This window comes from Oryctolagus cuniculus, chromosome 8 (assembly GCF_051225735.1).
Source record: "Oryctolagus cuniculus isolate XC-2025 breed Fujian yellow rabbit chromosome 8, ASM5122573v1, whole genome shotgun sequence".
Classification (NCBI taxonomy): Eukaryota; Metazoa; Chordata; class Mammalia; order Lagomorpha; family Leporidae; genus Oryctolagus; species Oryctolagus cuniculus.
Genome location: NC_142874.1, coordinates 17,774,141 through 17,792,050, shown reverse-complemented (window position 1 = coordinate 17,792,050; position 17,910 = coordinate 17,774,141). Strand labels below are relative to the sequence as shown.

Sequence of the window (17,910 nt, the reverse complement as noted above, 5' to 3'; positions counted from 1 at the left end):
ATCGGGTTCCTGCTATTCTCATGGGAGACCTGGGTTGAGTTCCTGGCTTATAGTTTTAACCCGGTCATTTGGGAAGAGAGCTAAGAGATAAGAGATCTCTTTGTCTCTCTGCCTCTTAATAACAATAAAATATATATTCAGCAGTTGCTGATTAAGCAGCATCAATAGAAAAACATAATCATTTAAAAATAATTTTTAAGGAATACTACTATAGTTGATACTAAAATTATCATCATGAAGTCTAGGATTGCCTTATCTCTTTGTCACCACGCTCCACTAAATACCACCAGCAAGCTCAAGTCACCTGCAAGTGCCTGGGCTCATTTTGACCTAACAGAGACTCAGTATTACACCACCCCTCTTCTGATACCTGGTTTTTCATAACATTTACCAGCGTTTTCTCACCTGAGGTTCTTCTTCTTCTTCTTTTTTTTCAGGTGAAGTTTCAATGGATATTAAGTCTAGGGTGGCGCCTTTCTCTTCCCAAAAAAATCTAGCTTCCAACGGTGCAGAGCTGGTGGAGCGTCCATCCGTAGCCCACTGCCCTGGCTCTGCCTGGGGGCTTCCTCTGCCTGCTCACATCACCAATGTTCCCACCACTGCTAGTATTTTGGGGGATTCTGGGCCAGCTGCTGCTCCCACTCGACTTCCACCAACTTGTAAAGCTCCATGGTGGCCTGAACATCTTCCACAGGGGAATGTCGGCTGTTCCCGACCTGTGTGTCCCAGTGCAGCAGCTTCTGGGTGAGCTGCCTCAGAGACATGGTGGCTTTCTCTGGGAAGTTGGCTTTCCAGTTGAGGCGGGCAGGGGATATGGGAGATGTCCCGGGTTAGGGCTGAAAGTCCTGGAGGGCTTTGAAGTCATTGGGGATGGCACACCTCACCACATCTTCCCAGTGGGTAGCTTCAAGATCTGCCTCTGAGCAGTCTTGAAGGGCATAGCTGTTTCTGGGTACCACAACACTACGATGCTGACAATGCTCCATGGAGACAAGGAACTGCCGGGCCCCTTGGGTCCTGTGCCCACCATCTCACAGTCAACTGCCACCATCTTCCTCTGCAACTTCCGGGAGAACTTGTTCTCTGAGTGAGCCTGCGTGGGCTCTGGGCGGCATTCTTCCGGGAGCCAGTGGGGCGGCTCTTAATCTTCGGAAAGGCACTCTGGAACTCCCTCCAGCGACAGCACAGGCCTTCTGGGGAGGGGCGGGGGGCAGCCAGGACACAGACACGCAGCTTTCTTCTCCAGGGACTGCTCTGACCCAGTGCTACAGGCCCCTGTCTCCTTTCTTGAGAGGGAAAGGGTATTCCCAGCGCCATCCACTGCAGGAGCCTCCCGTGTCTCCGGAGAGTCCGAGTGCAACTTAGGAGGAGCCTGGCGAAGGGGGCTGTTCTCTTCCTTCCAGAAAGCCTGTCCGTTCCAAGAGCCGCCGCTTCTTGACAAAACATCGGTGCTTGGTGTTTCCTTTGGAGGCCGTTCCGCAAAGCCCGGAGTCAGCAGCAATGCAGAAGCGAGGACAGCAGATGGTAGGAGCGGAGCTGGGAGGAGCGGCTCACGGGTGACAGGATGGGGCACTCCATCCCGGCTGACTCCCACTGCGGAGTTACGGATGAGGCTCTCCTAGACCGGCCCCACTGGGAACAGAAGCGCCCGGCGCGGGAGACCCAAAGGAGGCTCCTGGCTCCTGGTTTCGGACCAGTGCGGCTCCAGCCATTGCAGCCATTTGGGGAGTGAACCAGCGGGTGGAAGACCTCTCTCTCTTTCTGCCTCTCTGTATCTCTTCCTTTCGAATAAATAAATAAATCTTAAACTATTCAAAAAAATTTTGTTGAATTGATTTGAAAAGGGTTCTTAAATTATCTTTAAATGGCCTTCCTTCAGAATAAGTAATAAATACTACTCCAAAGCCCAAAGTATAGCAACCCACATATTGGAAGTCAAAACCTGGCTCCTGCCATCGGACCAGCGCGGTGCGCCGGCCGCCGTGGCCATTGGAGGGTGAACCAACGGCAAAGGAAGACCTTTCTCTCTGTCTCTCTCTCTCTCACTGTCCACTCTGCCTATCAAAAAAGTAAATAAATAAATAAAAATTTAAAAAAAATATATATATATAAACAGGGTATATTTAATTAAGACTACAGTTCTTTCTAGGTCATACGAAAGACGTGAGGTACAGTGGAGCCAGGATTGGCACAAGGGCAGGCAGACATGAATTTTACTCTCGCTCTGCCACTTAGTAGCTGTGTGAAGTGAGCAGTTTAATTAAATTCTGAATATCTTTCTTCATCTGTTACATAGGAAGACTGTAGCACTTCTTTTTTTTAAAGAAAAGATTTATTACTTATTTGAAAGTCAGAGTTACACAGAGAGAGAAGAGGCAGAGAGAGGGAGAGGTCTTCCATCTGCTGGTTCACTCCCCAATTCACAGCCAGGAGCCAGGAGCTTCTTCCAGGTCTTCCACATGGGTGCAGGGGCCCAAGGACTTGGGCCATCTTCTACTGCTTTCCCAGGCCATAGCAGAGAGTGGGGTCAGATGTGGAGCAGTGGGGATTGAACTGGTGCCCATATGGGATGCTGGCACTGCAGGTGGCCGCTTACCCACTATGCTGCAGCACTGGCTCCAGCACTACTAACTTTAAGATATTGTAACTGTAGTTTCTAAATACTGCATTTCAAGTGTCAGGCACAGAGGGTAGCACAAGACACTTCTCAGTAAAGGTAAGGGTGATAGTGACAGTGATGACAGCAATGATGGGGAGGACCACAGGCCACCTTCCTGGGGGAAAACATGGGGTGAGCGTTTTGTATTTGCTGAATAAATCTTCAAAAGAAAAGGAGGGAGAAAAGAAAAGGTAAGAGAACATCCTCAAAGAACTAAGACAGCTTTAGATTAAAAGAAGTAGGGGGCTGGCGCCGTGGCTCTCTTGGTTAATCCTCCGCCTGCAGTGTCGGCATCCCCTATGGGTGCCAGTTCTAGTCCCGCCTGCTCCTCTTCCAGTCCAGCTCTTTGCTATGGCCTGGGAAAGCAGTGGAGGATGACCCAAGTGCTTGGGTCCCTGCACCCGCATGGGAGACCAGGAGGAAGCTCCTGGCTCCTGGCTTCGGATCGGCGCAGCTCCAGCTGTTGCAGCCACTTGGGGAGTGAACCAGCAGAAGGAAGACCTTTCTCACTGTCTGTAACTCTACCTGTCCAATAAAAAAAGAAGTAGGAGAAAGTACAGCACTCTGCAAAGTTACTGCCTTGGGCCCCCTGGCATCATGAGGTGTTCCAGTAAGTTTCATCAAGGTGATGTTTCTTCTCTTGTCTTTTTTTTATTTTTACACATAGAGACAAAGAGCTTCCATGTACTATTCCACCTTCCAGATGCCCACAACAGCTGGGACTGGGCCAGGCTGAAACCAAGAGTCAGGACCTAATCTGGGTCTCCCACATGGGTAGCAGGGACACAAGGCCTTGAACCATCCCTGCTGCTTTTCAGGGTGCACATTAGCAGTGCTGGAACTCAAAGCCAGGTACTCCTTATGAAATATCTGCAACCCAAATGGCGTCTTCACCACTAGGCCAAACACTTGCCCTGATTTCTCTTATAGACCATATACAATTTTCAGCTTGGTCCACAGGCATGGCTCCTACTCCAGCAAAGAGAAATCTTAGTCCTGTCTTTGAAAAGACTCATTCTCAGGAATTTTGCAATGATTTAAATTAATCACATAAAACTATCATTATAATCTATCGTAGAAACTCAAGTCATGATAAGTGGATTCAATTATCACTGTATAGTAGAAAGAAATAAAGGGTAAGGAATCACAGCATTTGTAAGTATGTTAGATGATGTTTAAGAATAGCAAAGTCAGGATGTAGTTTATTTATAAGGTAAAGCACAAAAAAATCTGGGCATATTGTATCCTGACATTTTTCAGGCAAAAATTTGAAATGTCATCCAGTCCTAACCACAGAAGACAATCCTCGTGAGAATTTTGAAAAAGAGAAGTTGAGTAATATGTTGGAGTGAATGATAGGTTTTTAGCCTCCCACAACACCAAATCATGGAAAGATTTCAGAGGTTGAGTATATAAATAAAATATGAATTTCAAAGCTCATAGTTCCCTTTCTGCAAATACTCTATCTCTGTTTATGTGAAGAATTGGACATAAAAATATGAATTAAAATGAATCTAGCTCTCTGCTAATGCAAATGGAAAATGAGCAGAAGATTGCCTAAGTGCTTGGGCCCCTGCACTACGAGGGAGACCCAGATGAAGGTCGTGGCTCCTGACTTTGGAACAGCCCAGCTCCAACCATTGTGGACATTGTGGAGTGAACCAGCAGCTGGAAGATTTCTCTCTCTCTCTCTCTCTCTCTCTCTCTCTCTCTTTCTCTCTTCCTCTCTCTCTAACTCTGCCTTTCAAATAAAGAAATCCTAAATAAAAGAAAATAAAATAAATTTGACCCTCTTTTTCACAATTCAGATTTGTTTAATCCTCAAGTTACATATTGCCCAAGTCCTTGCTTGCTCTAACCTTCAGTTCTAAACCAAAAGTCTAAATCAGAGTTTTCATCTATGCTAAATTTACACGAATCAACAATTTGATGTCATTTCCAAAAAAACGTAAGCATCATCTTGAACTGTCTTAAGAGAAAGACAGTATTCCAGTAAGACAGGTGCTTTTGCAAAGGCCACATCTAAAATATTAATGAATTATATCTCTTAAGGAAGGTATAGATTCAGCGTCCATTTCTCCTGTTCTTGAGTTCAGAACCAGTAGAAAAGTAAAGACAAGTTAAGCTGTCAACTGTATTCTTGATAATCTATTTCGAGAAAGTGATATCAGATCTGAGGACCAAGAGCCCATTAGTACTCTGTGCCAGTCAACTACCACTTTTGTCCCCAGGCACCCAAAAGCTTATGCCAGTACCTAAGAGAGTTTGGAGCTGGCTCTAGGGAGGGGAAGGGGAAGTTTACAGTTTTCTGATAGACTTGTTCTACCCAATTAAGGCACCATGTTCTCCTCATAATTAGGTGACTGACTTCTCTACAGGGAGGAATGAGAGAGGAGTTGGACTAGAGGCCAAGAGTCTTATTCTAGGAGAGGTCCTTCTACACAGACAGGAACCCAGGGAAAAGGAGCTTCCCTCCCAAGAGCACTTAACCTGCACTCCCCATTAGACAAAATTGGTACACTGTAAGAACACAAGGCCATATAGCTCACCAAATGGTTGCAAGAGCAAGACTGCAGGGAATTAATACCTTCCTTCCAACAGCTGTATGGGTAATTCAGCTGGTCTGTATGGCTCATTGGCAGAGAGGCACGTTGTGTGTGCTCCCTCACCTTCCTTGCTTTCTGTTCAGTTAGGCAAGGCCATGTGACTAGTCCTGGCAAAGGAAATAGGAGCAATGCTGGCATGTGAGACTAAGGCAATGCCAATTCTGCTCTTGGTTCTAGTCTTTTCCTCAGTGGATCGGGAAGTCCCACTTTCTAGATGGTACAGCTATGCAGAGTGGGACCTTCATCAACCTAGGATCAACCTAGGTCCTGAATGAATGAGGAAGAGGGCAAAGTCACGCTGAACTGAAGATACTGCTTAGGGTGCCTGCATCCCACGTTGGAGTGCCCGGGTTTGAATCCAGCTGAAAGCTCAGCTTCTAGTTCCAGCGTCTTGCTAATGTGCAATTGGGAAGCAGCTCAAGTAGCTATGTCCCTGCCACTGACAGGAGACCCAGATTGGGCTCCCAGCTCCAGACTTTTACATAGCCTGGCCCCAACTGTTGTGGGCAGTTGGGAAATGAACAAATAGATGGGAGATATTTTCTCTCTCCCTCTTCTCTCTCTCTCTCTCTCACCATCCCTCCCAAATAAATAAATAAAATTTTTTAAAGAAAAGTGCAAAGTCAGACCATGAAAACCAGTAAGAGAAGGAAGCTGTTCACAGAGTGTAGACTCAATTCTGAGATCAGGAACATTTTCCATCCCCCAAACAGGAGGCTTATAAAATATCTACTTGGCAAGATTTCAGAGTTGCTGCATACTGATGAGTGCTTGTACCGCTCATTCTTCACCACTTCAAGTGAACATTGTGTTTGATAGACACATTGACTATTCTCTCTCTCTCTTTAGTTCCTAAGTGTCTGGAGCAGGAGTAGGCACATTCAGAGCTGATATAGACACTAGTGTGGAATCACTCAGAAATCCCAAAATTGAAACTCAAAACCATGGTTTGATGTGACGTTAAGTTGCCCCTTGTGGAGTGAACCCTATGTTTGGAAAACCGAGAGCAAAGTCTTGTTAGCGACCAGGAGAGAGGACTGTGGCAGCAATACGGTTGCCCAACAAATGTGGTTAAACAGGGCTGTGTGACTAATTCTGCCCATGGACACTTCTGCTATGGGCAGCAGTGACTTCAGTTATCTTTGTGTGACCAGAATGAGACTGAGAGAACCTTGGGTTAGCTGTCTGGGTAACAAGGCTGACAGCCTATCGCTGGGTCACTATGTGCGGAACAAGTTTCCTGGAGAGTTGCATGGATGTTACAGACTTCTCATAGGAAACAAATGAGTAAGTTAAACCACTGAGGTTTGGGGTTGCTTCTCATTATAGCACAACCTAATATATCCTGTTTTATATAGAACTACAAGGAGCGAACTTTGAAGTTCCTTGGAGTTCAATCCAGATCCTGTTTTTCTTCTCGCTCTGAGTTCCTCCTAGGGGAATTTGTATATTCCTGTGGTCTTAAAGATGACCATTGTACCAAACTTTGCCCCCAAAATGCTAGATTATACCTAATGCCCTCCCATAATCAGCTATGTCCATTTCATTCTTTAAAGGGCCACAGTTTGAATGATTGATTTAAAAGGAAACATCTGCATGTTGATTTCACCTGACTTTCCACCTCCATCCCAGCCCCCTTTTTCAAGCATCCCACATGGAAGATCCAACCACACACCTCTATTTGCATATTCTCAAGCATAGGCCCTCCAACTTAACATTTCCTAGACTGAAATTACTATTTTCTCACCTTTCCCAATCTGCTTCTTCTCCAGTGAGCCATAGACTACAGACCCACTTGCTGAAGTTGGAAACACAGTATTATCTCCGACAGCTGCCTCTCCCTTGTCACCACATCCAATCCATTATCAAGACCTGTCAACTCTACCTGTGAAATATTCACATATAAACTCTCTTCTTATCACTACTGCCACCACCTGATCCAAGTCACCTCTCTCTTGGACTCCTGTAATAGCTTCTTATCTGCTCTGTGCTCTTGCTTCTACTCTCTCCACAGCAATGAGAATACTCCTTAGAACCTAAGTTACATCATGTCCCTTTCTAGCTTACAGATACTCAGTAATTCTAAGAACTCAATCCTCAATCTTCACATCTGGTCTATGAGGTCCACATGATACTTTCCTGTGCACCTCCCAGGTTTTAATTCCCATATCTCACATCTCCCTGATCCATTCATTCTGTCCTTAGTCCCCCAGAAACATTCTTTTTTGCTCTGATTCCTTCGTACTTGCTGATCTTTCTAGCCAGCAGACTGCTGGAGGTTCATCAAAGTCCACATTCTCCTCCCCCACCTATATGTACTGTTGGACTATATTTCCCAGACTCCTTTGCAGCTATTGTGGCTGAGGAATGTAATCACAGGCATGTGACATGAGCAGGAGTAATCTATCCCTCTCCCAGGCCTGGCCAGTGAAACATCCCCTCCATGCTTCACCACACTCTTTCCTCTCTTCCGCTGGGAGCAATAGAGATGACCACTGATGCAGTCCTGGTGGGCACATGCAGAAGATGGTAGATTCTTCAAGAAGGATGGGATGGGAGACGCAGTGGGAGATGGGATGGGTTGTGGATGGGAGGGAGTTTATGGGGGGAAAAACCACTATAATATAAGGTTGTATTTTTGAAATTTATATTTATTAAAAAATTTTTTCTGAAAGAAAAAAGAGATGGTAGATTCAGGATGTGTCCCCAACTGTGTGGTAAAAAGGCACCTTATCTATCTTCTTCCCAGTACAGGTCCCTGGACCAAGAAATATACTATGTTCTAAGCTAACATATAACAGTCTTTTTTTTAAAGTTCATGGAAAAATAGAATTAAAAGACAAGCTTATTTTGGTACAAAAAAATGGAAATCCATGCATAATTTTATCATAATATTTATTTTCCATGAACTTTTGGAAGATCCTTTGACTATCTGAAGATTCACTGCTACAACATTTAGCACTATCCTAACAAAAATGTGTACCTGCGACATTGAGCAATCATACTACCACCAGCATACACACACACACACGCACATGCACACACACACTCAGTCACTCTGCAGGCTCCCATCTACTCATATTTTAAGTCTGGGCTTATGTGCATAAAAGGCCTCACTCCTGTACCCAGTGGAATTTAATTTTGTCTATTATTCTTACTCTCCACACTCTATTCTTTCCCATTGATTTACTCACCAGAATGCATTAATTACGTATTAATTTTTCTGTGTGTTTAAAGTTTGTATCCACAGCTAGCCCATAAGATCCATGGAATCCGAACCTTTTGTCCAGCATGATAATATACACAATGCCAACACCTTGCTTGGCATATAGCAGTCCACACATTTTAAAATGCAGATGAACAAATAAGAAGTCACTATTAAGGGAATATATTTTTTTCATTATAAGAACTCAGCTCTAAACCAAAAACAATGAAGAATCAAAATACACACCAGGAAGATTTTTTGTAACCTTTATTCATTCAGAATGCAATTTTGAGTCAATCTACAACCAAAAGAAAATGCTAAATTCTTAGGTAGTGTTAACAGGCTGAATGATATAATAGTGCCCCTATGTGTACAAGCAAGAAGTCGGTCTCTATTCCTTTCATAAAATCTCTTGGTAAACATGTATGTATTTTTCCATCAAAAATGCATTAACAAGGTCATGCTTATGTAGCTAGTCAGCACAATAGACAAATAATAATTTCTGTTGAGCTACTGAAGTCTTGCGATAGGGTGCTCACAACTCCAAGCAACGTCCATTGATCTTTTCAATGGCATTCATTATGTGACAGGCTCACCAGTTACATTAAAATAAGTCTACTAATTTTAAAAGCTAAAATTACTCAAAAAGTCCTGTATTGTAAATAACACCTGGAATACTGCATTTGTCTAAGATGACTAGATGACATAAATCTTTTCTACAGTCCTTTCTGCAGATGTGGGAAAACAAATGCTATAAGACAGTGAAATAAAGTTCTTATATTTTTGCCTAAAAGTCTATTTATGTATTTTGCTTAATATTTAAATGATCAAAAATCAATATTAAATAACTGCACAAAACCTAAAATAAAATGGCCACATTACATCATACTACATTATACAGACAGATTAAAAGCAGCTAATTAGAAGCCTTTCTAAAAATTTTAAGTTTCTGACATCATTTTCCACCATTCCATCAACTCTTGCTTCTCCTCTTCTTTCCTTTCTGAAAATGACTCCAGTTCAAAATCAACCTAAGGGAGAAAAATCAAGAACTTATTTTTATCAAATTGCTTTTAAAAATAGACATAAAAATGAACAGTTTCAGTGCTTAAATAACAATCTCAACTCAGTCACCTAAATTAAAGTAGATCCTCAAAAAAATCTCTTGTAATAAACAAGAGATATTCTCAGGGAGAAAAATCAAAAGTCATTATGTTTGAAATGTGCTTTGCTCTTATCACTTTAAAGGCAGATTTAGGGCTGGTGCTGTGGCTCACTAGGCTAATCCTCCACCTGTGGTGCTGGCACACCAAGTTCTAGTCCCAGTTGGGACGCCAGATTCTGTCCTGGTTGCCCCTCTTCCAGGCCAGCTCTCTGCTGTGGCCAGGGAGTGCAGTGGAGGATGGCCCAAGTCCTTGGGCCCTGCACCCACAGGGGAGACCAGGAGAAGCAACTGGCTCCTGCCGTCGGATCAGCGCGGTGCGCTGGCCATCGTGGCCATTGGAGGGTAAACCAATGGCAAAAAGGAAGACCTTTCTCTCTGTCTCTCTCTCTCACTGTCCACTCTGCCTATCAAAAAAAACAAAAACAAAAACAAAAAAAAACAAAGGCAGGTATAGTTCAAGAAAATCTCCTGCCCCAGTCTCTTCCCCTCATAAAAAGGTGTCACTTGGAGTTAATATTCTGCCTTTATCTATTGAATGAGCTTTTCCTGCCAGCTTGGACTTTCTCTTACTAGATGGAGACATATGGGAGAATACAGTTCTATGTGCTGTTGTCCCCAGCCATCAAATTCTACCTTCCAAAATCTTGAGTTTGTTGAAAAACTGAATGAAAACACATATCTCCAAACCACTGCCCTTGTCATGTGGGAGCTTCGTCAGGTCTAGGCGGCCTCCTGCACAGAGCCTATTCAAAATCCGCAACACTCAGCCCCAACCCTCAGGCCCCACTCCACATGAAACCAAGAGTTCTGAATGTGGCCACCTGCACCCCTGGTTATTTTGGAATGTGATTACACATCCCGGAACCAAGACAGCCAGAAAAGTTAAGGATCAAAATGGTTGAACCTTTACAGACTGTTCCTGGGGCTATTTTTTGCACTTTTTGAAAATTTGCCTCCTTATTTTAATGTATACACAACCTAATACACACGCACACACAACCAAAACCAAAGCATAAGTTAAACACTCGATATATTTTGTTTGCCGAAAACAAACTTTTATACTCCAAACTTTGGGTGCACAAATAAAACACAATACAGTTATTTCAGGTAAGCCTTTAAATTGGAAATACTGTGGTCTCATCACCATCTCCTTTCTAGCAAAATTAATGGTATCTGCTTGAATAAAATATACGTTTCAATAGTACTTAGCATAGGGGCCTTGCTCATGGTGTATGCTTAACAAATGTTTAGTTAAAGCCCCAAATCATCTAGTTGGCATCATTTTTTTTTAAATATTTGGTGAGTGAAGCATTGTGCTATGCACCGGAAATAAAGACAGAAAGGAACAAAATTCCATGTAGACTGAAATTCAGGTTAGCAAATAAAATTGTAATTTTTCATGTATCTTTAAGAAACTGAGAAATGGTAACACTGGTGGTAAGTCATTCAATGAGATTTGGGGCAGATCATCTAATATTGTTAGGCTTCAGTGTTCTCATCTATTAAATGGGGCTAATACTACCCACCTCATAGGTTTATTATGAATATTAAATGTAAGTCACTCGAATATGCCTGGCAATGGTTAGTTTTTAGTTTTTACTAGGTTCGCTATTATTGCCATGCTAAGTTCTTAAGTTTACTCACCCCAACAGCAGGGCTATAAGGAACTGCTACCTTTTCGTTATTGCCAGATAGCTAGGAGCTGAGGCCATAAGTTTATAGTTTCCAGGTACAAGCAATCTCCAGTAATCACCATCTTTTGCTGTAGGAAAACAAAATATCAAATCACAAGGCACACATGTGGATCGCATAGTTATGCCATCTAAGAAATACCTACCATTGCTTGGTTAGACTCCAATCCCTATTTTTAAAATAAATATACAGGGAATTTGAAGAAGTTCTCTTGAAAAGGGAAAGACGCTCTCCCAATATGCTCATTTCTTACAGTTGCTTTACAGACATTACTGTTATCTAGCAGACATCTAAGAGCATGGCTCTTCTGATCACACCAGGAGAAATACAGGTAAAAAGACGTCTACAGTGGGGCCGACACTATGGTGCAGTAGGTAAGCATCAGGCTGCAGTGCCAGCATCCCATGTGGGCACCAGTTCTAGTCCCGGCTGCTCCACTTCTGATCCAGCTCTGCTGTGGCCTGGGAAAGCAGTGGAAGATGGCCCAAGTGCTTGGGCCCTGCACCCACGAAGGAGACCTGGAAGAAGCTCCTATCTTCGGATCAGCCTAGCTGGTAAATCAGCAGATGGAAGACCCGACCCCTCCCTCTCTCTCTCTCTCTCACTCTCTATAACTCTGCCTCTCAAATAAATAAATCTTAAAAAAAAAAAAAAAAGACATCTATCAAGTCCTGAGCGGGGAGGTCAGAGCACCTGGCAGCACGTTTTGATTCATGCTAGGTGAAGACCTGATGGTGCAGGTCCAGGTCAGGGGTTTGCAGAGTGCAGCCCAAGGGCGGCATCCCCACAACTCCCAAGGATCTAGTTAGAAATTCTGATTTCTAAAGATTTCAGAGCAGGTGGGTCTCCTGAGTTCTTCCAATCTCCTGTTTTCCTACATCAAGGCTTCTCAAACTTAGGTGGATACCAGCCTCCTGGAAAACCTGACAAAACGCACAATCCGCTGCACTGGCTCTGGGTGGGCCCGAGACAGGGGCCTTCTGCCTCTGCAGGGTGGTGCTGAGGCTGTGGTAGGAGCTACACTCTCTGCAGGAGGTCCTCCAGGACAAGCCACACTTCCTCCTTCTCCTGAGTCGGGCCACACATCCTCCTCACCCGCTCTCTCAGGGCATACTTCCCATCTTATCTCACGGTGAAAACAGATCAAACCAGGGCAGGTGAAGCCCCCATCACCACATCTTCCCGTCTGTCTCTAGACCCCCACATCTCCTTTCAGACAGTGCCTCCTGTATCTTGTTGATAACCAAAGTTCTGGAAAGATCTGTCCGTGTTCTCTGTTACTGATGATTCTCCTCCTACTCTCTCCTGGACTTCTCCAATCAGGTTCTGCTTATGCACTCCACAGGAAACAGATCTTGTCACAGCTATCCACACCGGTATAGGGCAACTGGGCAGGGTGTCAGGAAGAGTTGAGCCAGAATATTTCCACATAGGCATTGTAACTCCTCTCCCTTACCTGTCAATCCAGTATGCTCACTTTCCCATGAAGCTCCAGTGTCTCATCTGAGACCAGGAAGGAGGAGATGCCATAATGGGCACATGGAAGTTAAGCTCCAGGTGGAGGAGGTATGGAACTCCCAGGAAGCCTCATACACACTAAACTCCACCTCGCTTGTATATTCTATTAGGGCACTTCCCCGTAAAACAGATACATGTGGAGACACCCTTCTTTTGCCCTTGGCCATGTTCATGGGTTGCCCTCTGGCCTCCTTCCCGTCTCTCCTCATAGGCAACCCTCTGGCCCACTCCTGATGGGCATTTCTCCATGTAGGGTCCCCCACACTCTGGCATGAATGTATATTCACCCTCTCCCTTAAATAAATCTCTCACATGTGTACCGTGTTTATGTCTCTGCTTTGAATTCCTATCTCTAGGCAAGCAAGAACCTGGAATAAAATGCATGGTACTTGTGCCCCTAATGACGTGGCTAACTCCAGCGATGCATTCACAAGGCTGCTCTTGCTGGCATTCCTTATCACTCCCTCCTTCATGAAACACCCCCAGGCTTCCAGGACAATGCATATTGTTTTCCTTCTGCTTTGGAGGCCATTGTTTGTTCTTTCTTCCTCATCACCTTGACTTTGAAAAGCTGGAGGGGCCGGCACTGTGGCACAGCAGGTTAACACCCTGGCCTAAAGCTCCAGCACCCCATATGGGTGCCGGTTGGAGACCCGGCTGCTCCACTTCCAATCCTGCTCTCTACTATGGCCTGGGAAAGCAGTAGAAGATGGCCTAAGTCCTTGGGCCCCTGCACCCACATGGGAGACCTGGGAGAAGCTCCATGCTCCTGACTTCGGATGGGCGCTGCTCCGGCCATTGTGGCCAATCAATTGGGGAGTGAACCATCGGATGGAAGACCTCTCTCTCTCCTCTCTCTGGGTAACTCTGTCAAATAAATAAATCAATCTAAAAAAAAAAAAACAAAACAAACAAAAAAAAAAAACAAAAAACCACAAAACCAGGAAAACCTGGAGTATCCAAGAGTCCAGTCCTCAGATTTCATTCCCTTTGATTCCCTAGGTCAGAGTTTCCTAAACTTTTCATATGATGGAGTGAAGAGAAAGTAATATTTGTATGGCAGCCAATGGTTCACAGATAGAAGAGGTGTCCTGGAGCCAGAGGGCCCCAAGCCGGAGTTCTACCCCTGCTAAGAGGTAAGAGGACCATATCTTGGCCCAGATTCTGGAGGCATGCTGCCCTCAGTGGGGTGTTGATAAATACTGCCGGGCGTGTGAGTAAATGGCATTTAAGAGGACAGATGTTATAGATTTAAAAAACAAATCCAAGCAGTGAATGTGAAGATTAAGAAATAGTGATATATACACCAGTTTGGGAAATTAAGGTTAATTACGCGTAAGACCTAGAAAAATTATAAAAACCTTATGACTTAAAAAAATGTCGCAATGATCCCAGCAGATGACAGTTAACCTAAAATGAACTTGACAGGAGTTTAATAGCAGGAGTGCAGAGAAGTGCCAGGAAAATAGAACATTTTTCCCAAACTGGGAAACTGGAAGTGGGGCTTTAAACCAAGAAATAAATAACATCCCACTTGAATCCTACAGCCTCCAGTTTCACCTTGAATAACTCTGCATTTATGATACGGAGTAAGTGAAGAAATAAACGCAAATTCCAGACACACTCTACACCAGCAGTTACCTTCTACCCTACCCTTCTAGTTCCCTTCACAGCTCATTGCAGAGACTAGGAAAGGCACTAGTATGCTAACTCCCACCAGCTTTGTTTCCCCTTGCTTTCCTGGGCAGCTCTGGGGAGACACAGCTGAAGAAAGGGCACCACCTGCTGCACCCCGACTTCCAGGCACAGCAGCCACCCTGCATTTCACTGTGCCTGACCTGCTCCCACAAATGCAATGGGCCTAGGTCAAAAGTAAGGGAGAGACAGTGGAAAGAGACAAGGAGGCCAGGAGTGTAAGATTGTAATTACAATAATGAGAATTAGGCTTTTTTGTACCTTGGGCTCCAGGTCAGAGCAGGCACTCACCAGATGTAACATCGTGATCTATTCCTTCCACGGAGATGGTTGCATTGGCAATCGGGTTACCTTGAAGATCTTGGACAAATCCTTTAACTCCTCGGTGTATCTATCAAAGTCAAGAACAAACAAAACATTCCTGTAATAAGTGGCCTTCCAAATGTTCCATGCCAAGCATTCCTTATTTTCTAGCGAAATACTGTCGATCCTGAGTGTTAAAGAATCAAAGCATGAGAAACATGCCAGGGGATTCCAATGCAATCCCATCAAGGTGGCATGTACCAATGCCATCTCACTAGTCAGTTACAAGGGACTCAGATGATGATTGATGTCATATGTAAGAGTGTCAATTGTTAAATCAACAACAGGAGTCACTGCGCACCTACTCCCCATGGAGGATGTCTGTCCTTAATGGGTTGTACTATGTGAATTAACAGTAAAACTACTACTCAAATGGTACTTTATACTTTGTGTATCTGTGTGGGTGCAGTCTGTTGAAATCTATACTTAGTATATACTAAGTTGATCTTCTATATATAAAGATAATTGAAAGTGAATCTTGGCCGGTGCCACGGCTCACTTGGCTAATCCTCCACCTGCAGCACCAGCACCTGGGTTCTAGTCTCGATTGGGGCACCAGATTCTGTCCTGGTTGCTCCTCTTCCAGGCCAGCTCTCTGCTGTGGCCCGGGAAGGCAGTGGAGGATGGCTCAAGTGCTTGGGCCCTGCACCCGCATGGGAGACCAGGAGGAAGCACCTGGCTCCTGGCTTCAGATCAGCACAGTGTGCCGGCTATAGTGGCCATTTGGGGGGTGATCCAATGGAAAAAGGAAGACCTTTCTCTCTGTCTCTCTCTCACACTGTCCACTCTGCCTGTCAAAAAAAAAAAAAAGAAGAAGAAGAAGAAGAAGAAGAAAATGAATCGTGCTAAAGAATGGGATGGGAGAGGCAGTGGGAGATGGGATGGTTGCAGGTGGGAGGGAGGTTATGGGGGGAAGCTGCTATAATCCAAAAGTTGTACTTTGGAAACTTATATTTATTAAATAAAAGTTGCAAAAAAAAATCAAAGCATGACCAAAAGGAAATGACAAGTAGCTTCCTGAAAATTTGTATCTTGTTCTGAGTTAAAGAAAGACCTTAAAGACCTTGAAGTACTTTCTGGATTAGAATAAATAAATAAAGTTTTTCATATTTGTAAAGTCACAGGACTTACTACAGTGTACAAATCAACACCCTGGTAAGTAGGTAAGTATCAGGGGCCGCTGGCTAAGTTGCTGCCTGTGGCACCAGCATCCCGTGTTGGAGTGCTCTTCTAGGTCCACGCTGTTCTGTTCAGACCTGGCTGCCTGTTAGTGCTCTGGAAAGGCAGCACAGGGTGGCCCAAGTGCCTGGGCCTCCGCCAGTCATAGGGAGTTCAGGCTCCCAGCTTCAGCCTTGCCCAGGCCTGGCAGCTGCAGCCATTCCTCTCGCTCTCTCTCTCTTTCTCTCCCTCTCTCTCTCTCGCTGTCACTCTCTCCAATGCTCTTCCTTTCAAATAAATGAATAAATATTTTTGAAAGCATCTCCCTCTACTATGCCAATTGTGGGCAGCATTTTTCTCTCTTTTATCCTTTCAATTTTATTTTTTCTTTATTCTTTTTTCTGATATGCCAACTTTTCTGTTTAAATGATTCCACTGCAGTAATAAATACCAACAGAAGGGTTATGGGCTGTCAGAACCCCACATGAATTCAGGTTGGAAAACACTGTCACTGCATGGCTTTTGCGAAGGAAATCACAGAAGTTCAAGTTTCACTCACAACTTAGAGAGGCTGTTCATGACCCCTGCCCCTCTAATCATCTCTACCCAGATTCTAGGGCATTTCAATTTCAACCACAGTTTAAAAGGCATCCAGGAGATTCTCCATTGTTGCTGGGACTATTTGTATCAGTAGCTTTTAACCTCTTATGTACTTAGGTATCACCCAAAGAGTTTTTGAGGGGCCAGTGCTGTGGCGTAGCAGGTAAAGCCACAGCCTGTGGTACCAGTATCCCATATGGGTCCTGGTTTGAGTCCTGGCTGCTCCACTTCCAATCCAGCTCCCTGCTCATGCACCTGGGAAAGCAGTGGAAGATGGCCCAAGCCCCTGGGTCCCTGACAACCACATGGGAGACCTGGACGAAGCTCCTGGCTTTGGATTGGCCCAGCTCTAGCTGTTGCAGACATTTGGGGAGTAAACCAGTGAATAGAGTATCTGCCTCTCTCTCTCTCTCTCTCTCTCTCTCTAATTCCGCCTTTCAAATAAATAAACATTAAAAAAAGAAGAGTTTTTAAAAGAGTGTGACTCCACATGAGACAAGAAATTCATTTTTAAGGACTCAGATGATTCTGATACAGGTACCCATGAACCAGTCCTGCAAGATCCCCTGAGAATCTTCATAATAGACCTTTCCAAAGCTGTTGAGTGGGAGACACTGCTCCTCAGCACACCGTTTACCTAATTAGCTTCACAGGTCTCAATTCCTGCAAACATTCCTTTAAAACCCTGCAAGAGATTCCTTCCCAACCAACCAGAGTTAGCGCCACTAATCACCTACTTTCCATGAAGTGCAAACTGGTCCCAGCCTAGATTTATGCCCAGGTGTTCAATCAGTAGTCACCACCACTGTCAAGAACACCACATCAAGGCAGAGCTCCTGGCAGTCTTCCCTGATCTTTCATCAGCCTCGGATTCCCTAAACGGAGTGTTTATGGTGTCAGCTGTATGAGCCTGTTCATTACAAAAGACCACTGTATCTGCTGCTACACAGCTCGCACCCCTAACACCAGCACCATATCAGGGCAGGTCATGTGTATCACAGAGCAAACCTCTGTCCAAGTGACTTCCAACAGAGTACATAACTTCATCCCTCTTTTCAGCTGATTTCTTTTCTTTCTTTCTTTCTTTTTTTTTTTTTTTTTTTTTTTGACAGGCAGAGTTAGAGAGTGAGAGAGAGACAGAGAAAGGTCTTCCTTTCACCCCCAAATGGCCACTACGGCTGGCGCACTACATGGATCCAAAGCCAGGAGCCAGGTGCTTCCTCCTGGTCTCCCATGCGGGTGCAGGGCC

The 17,910-nt window shown here is 44.5% G+C and overlaps 2 pseudogenes across 1 annotated transcript in view; both read right to left on the bottom strand.

Moving 5' to 3' along the window:
• Window positions 1–459: 459 nt before the first annotated feature.
• Window positions 460–9,050, bottom strand: LOC127486013 (interferon-stimulated 20 kDa exonuclease-like 2 pseudogene; annotated as a pseudogene).
• Window positions 8,768–17,910, bottom strand: part of LOC108176236 (carboxypeptidase E-like) — a 29,851-nt pseudogene continuing 20,708 nt past the window's right edge. Inside the window, exons 6-8 of the transcript XR_016211621.1 lie at window positions 14,832–14,931; window positions 11,280–11,397; window positions 8,768–9,501 (exon numbers count right to left, since the gene is read on the bottom strand). The product of XR_016211621.1 is annotated as a carboxypeptidase E-like (transcript). The remainder of the gene's footprint in view (window positions 9,502–11,279; window positions 11,398–14,831; window positions 14,932–17,910) is intronic.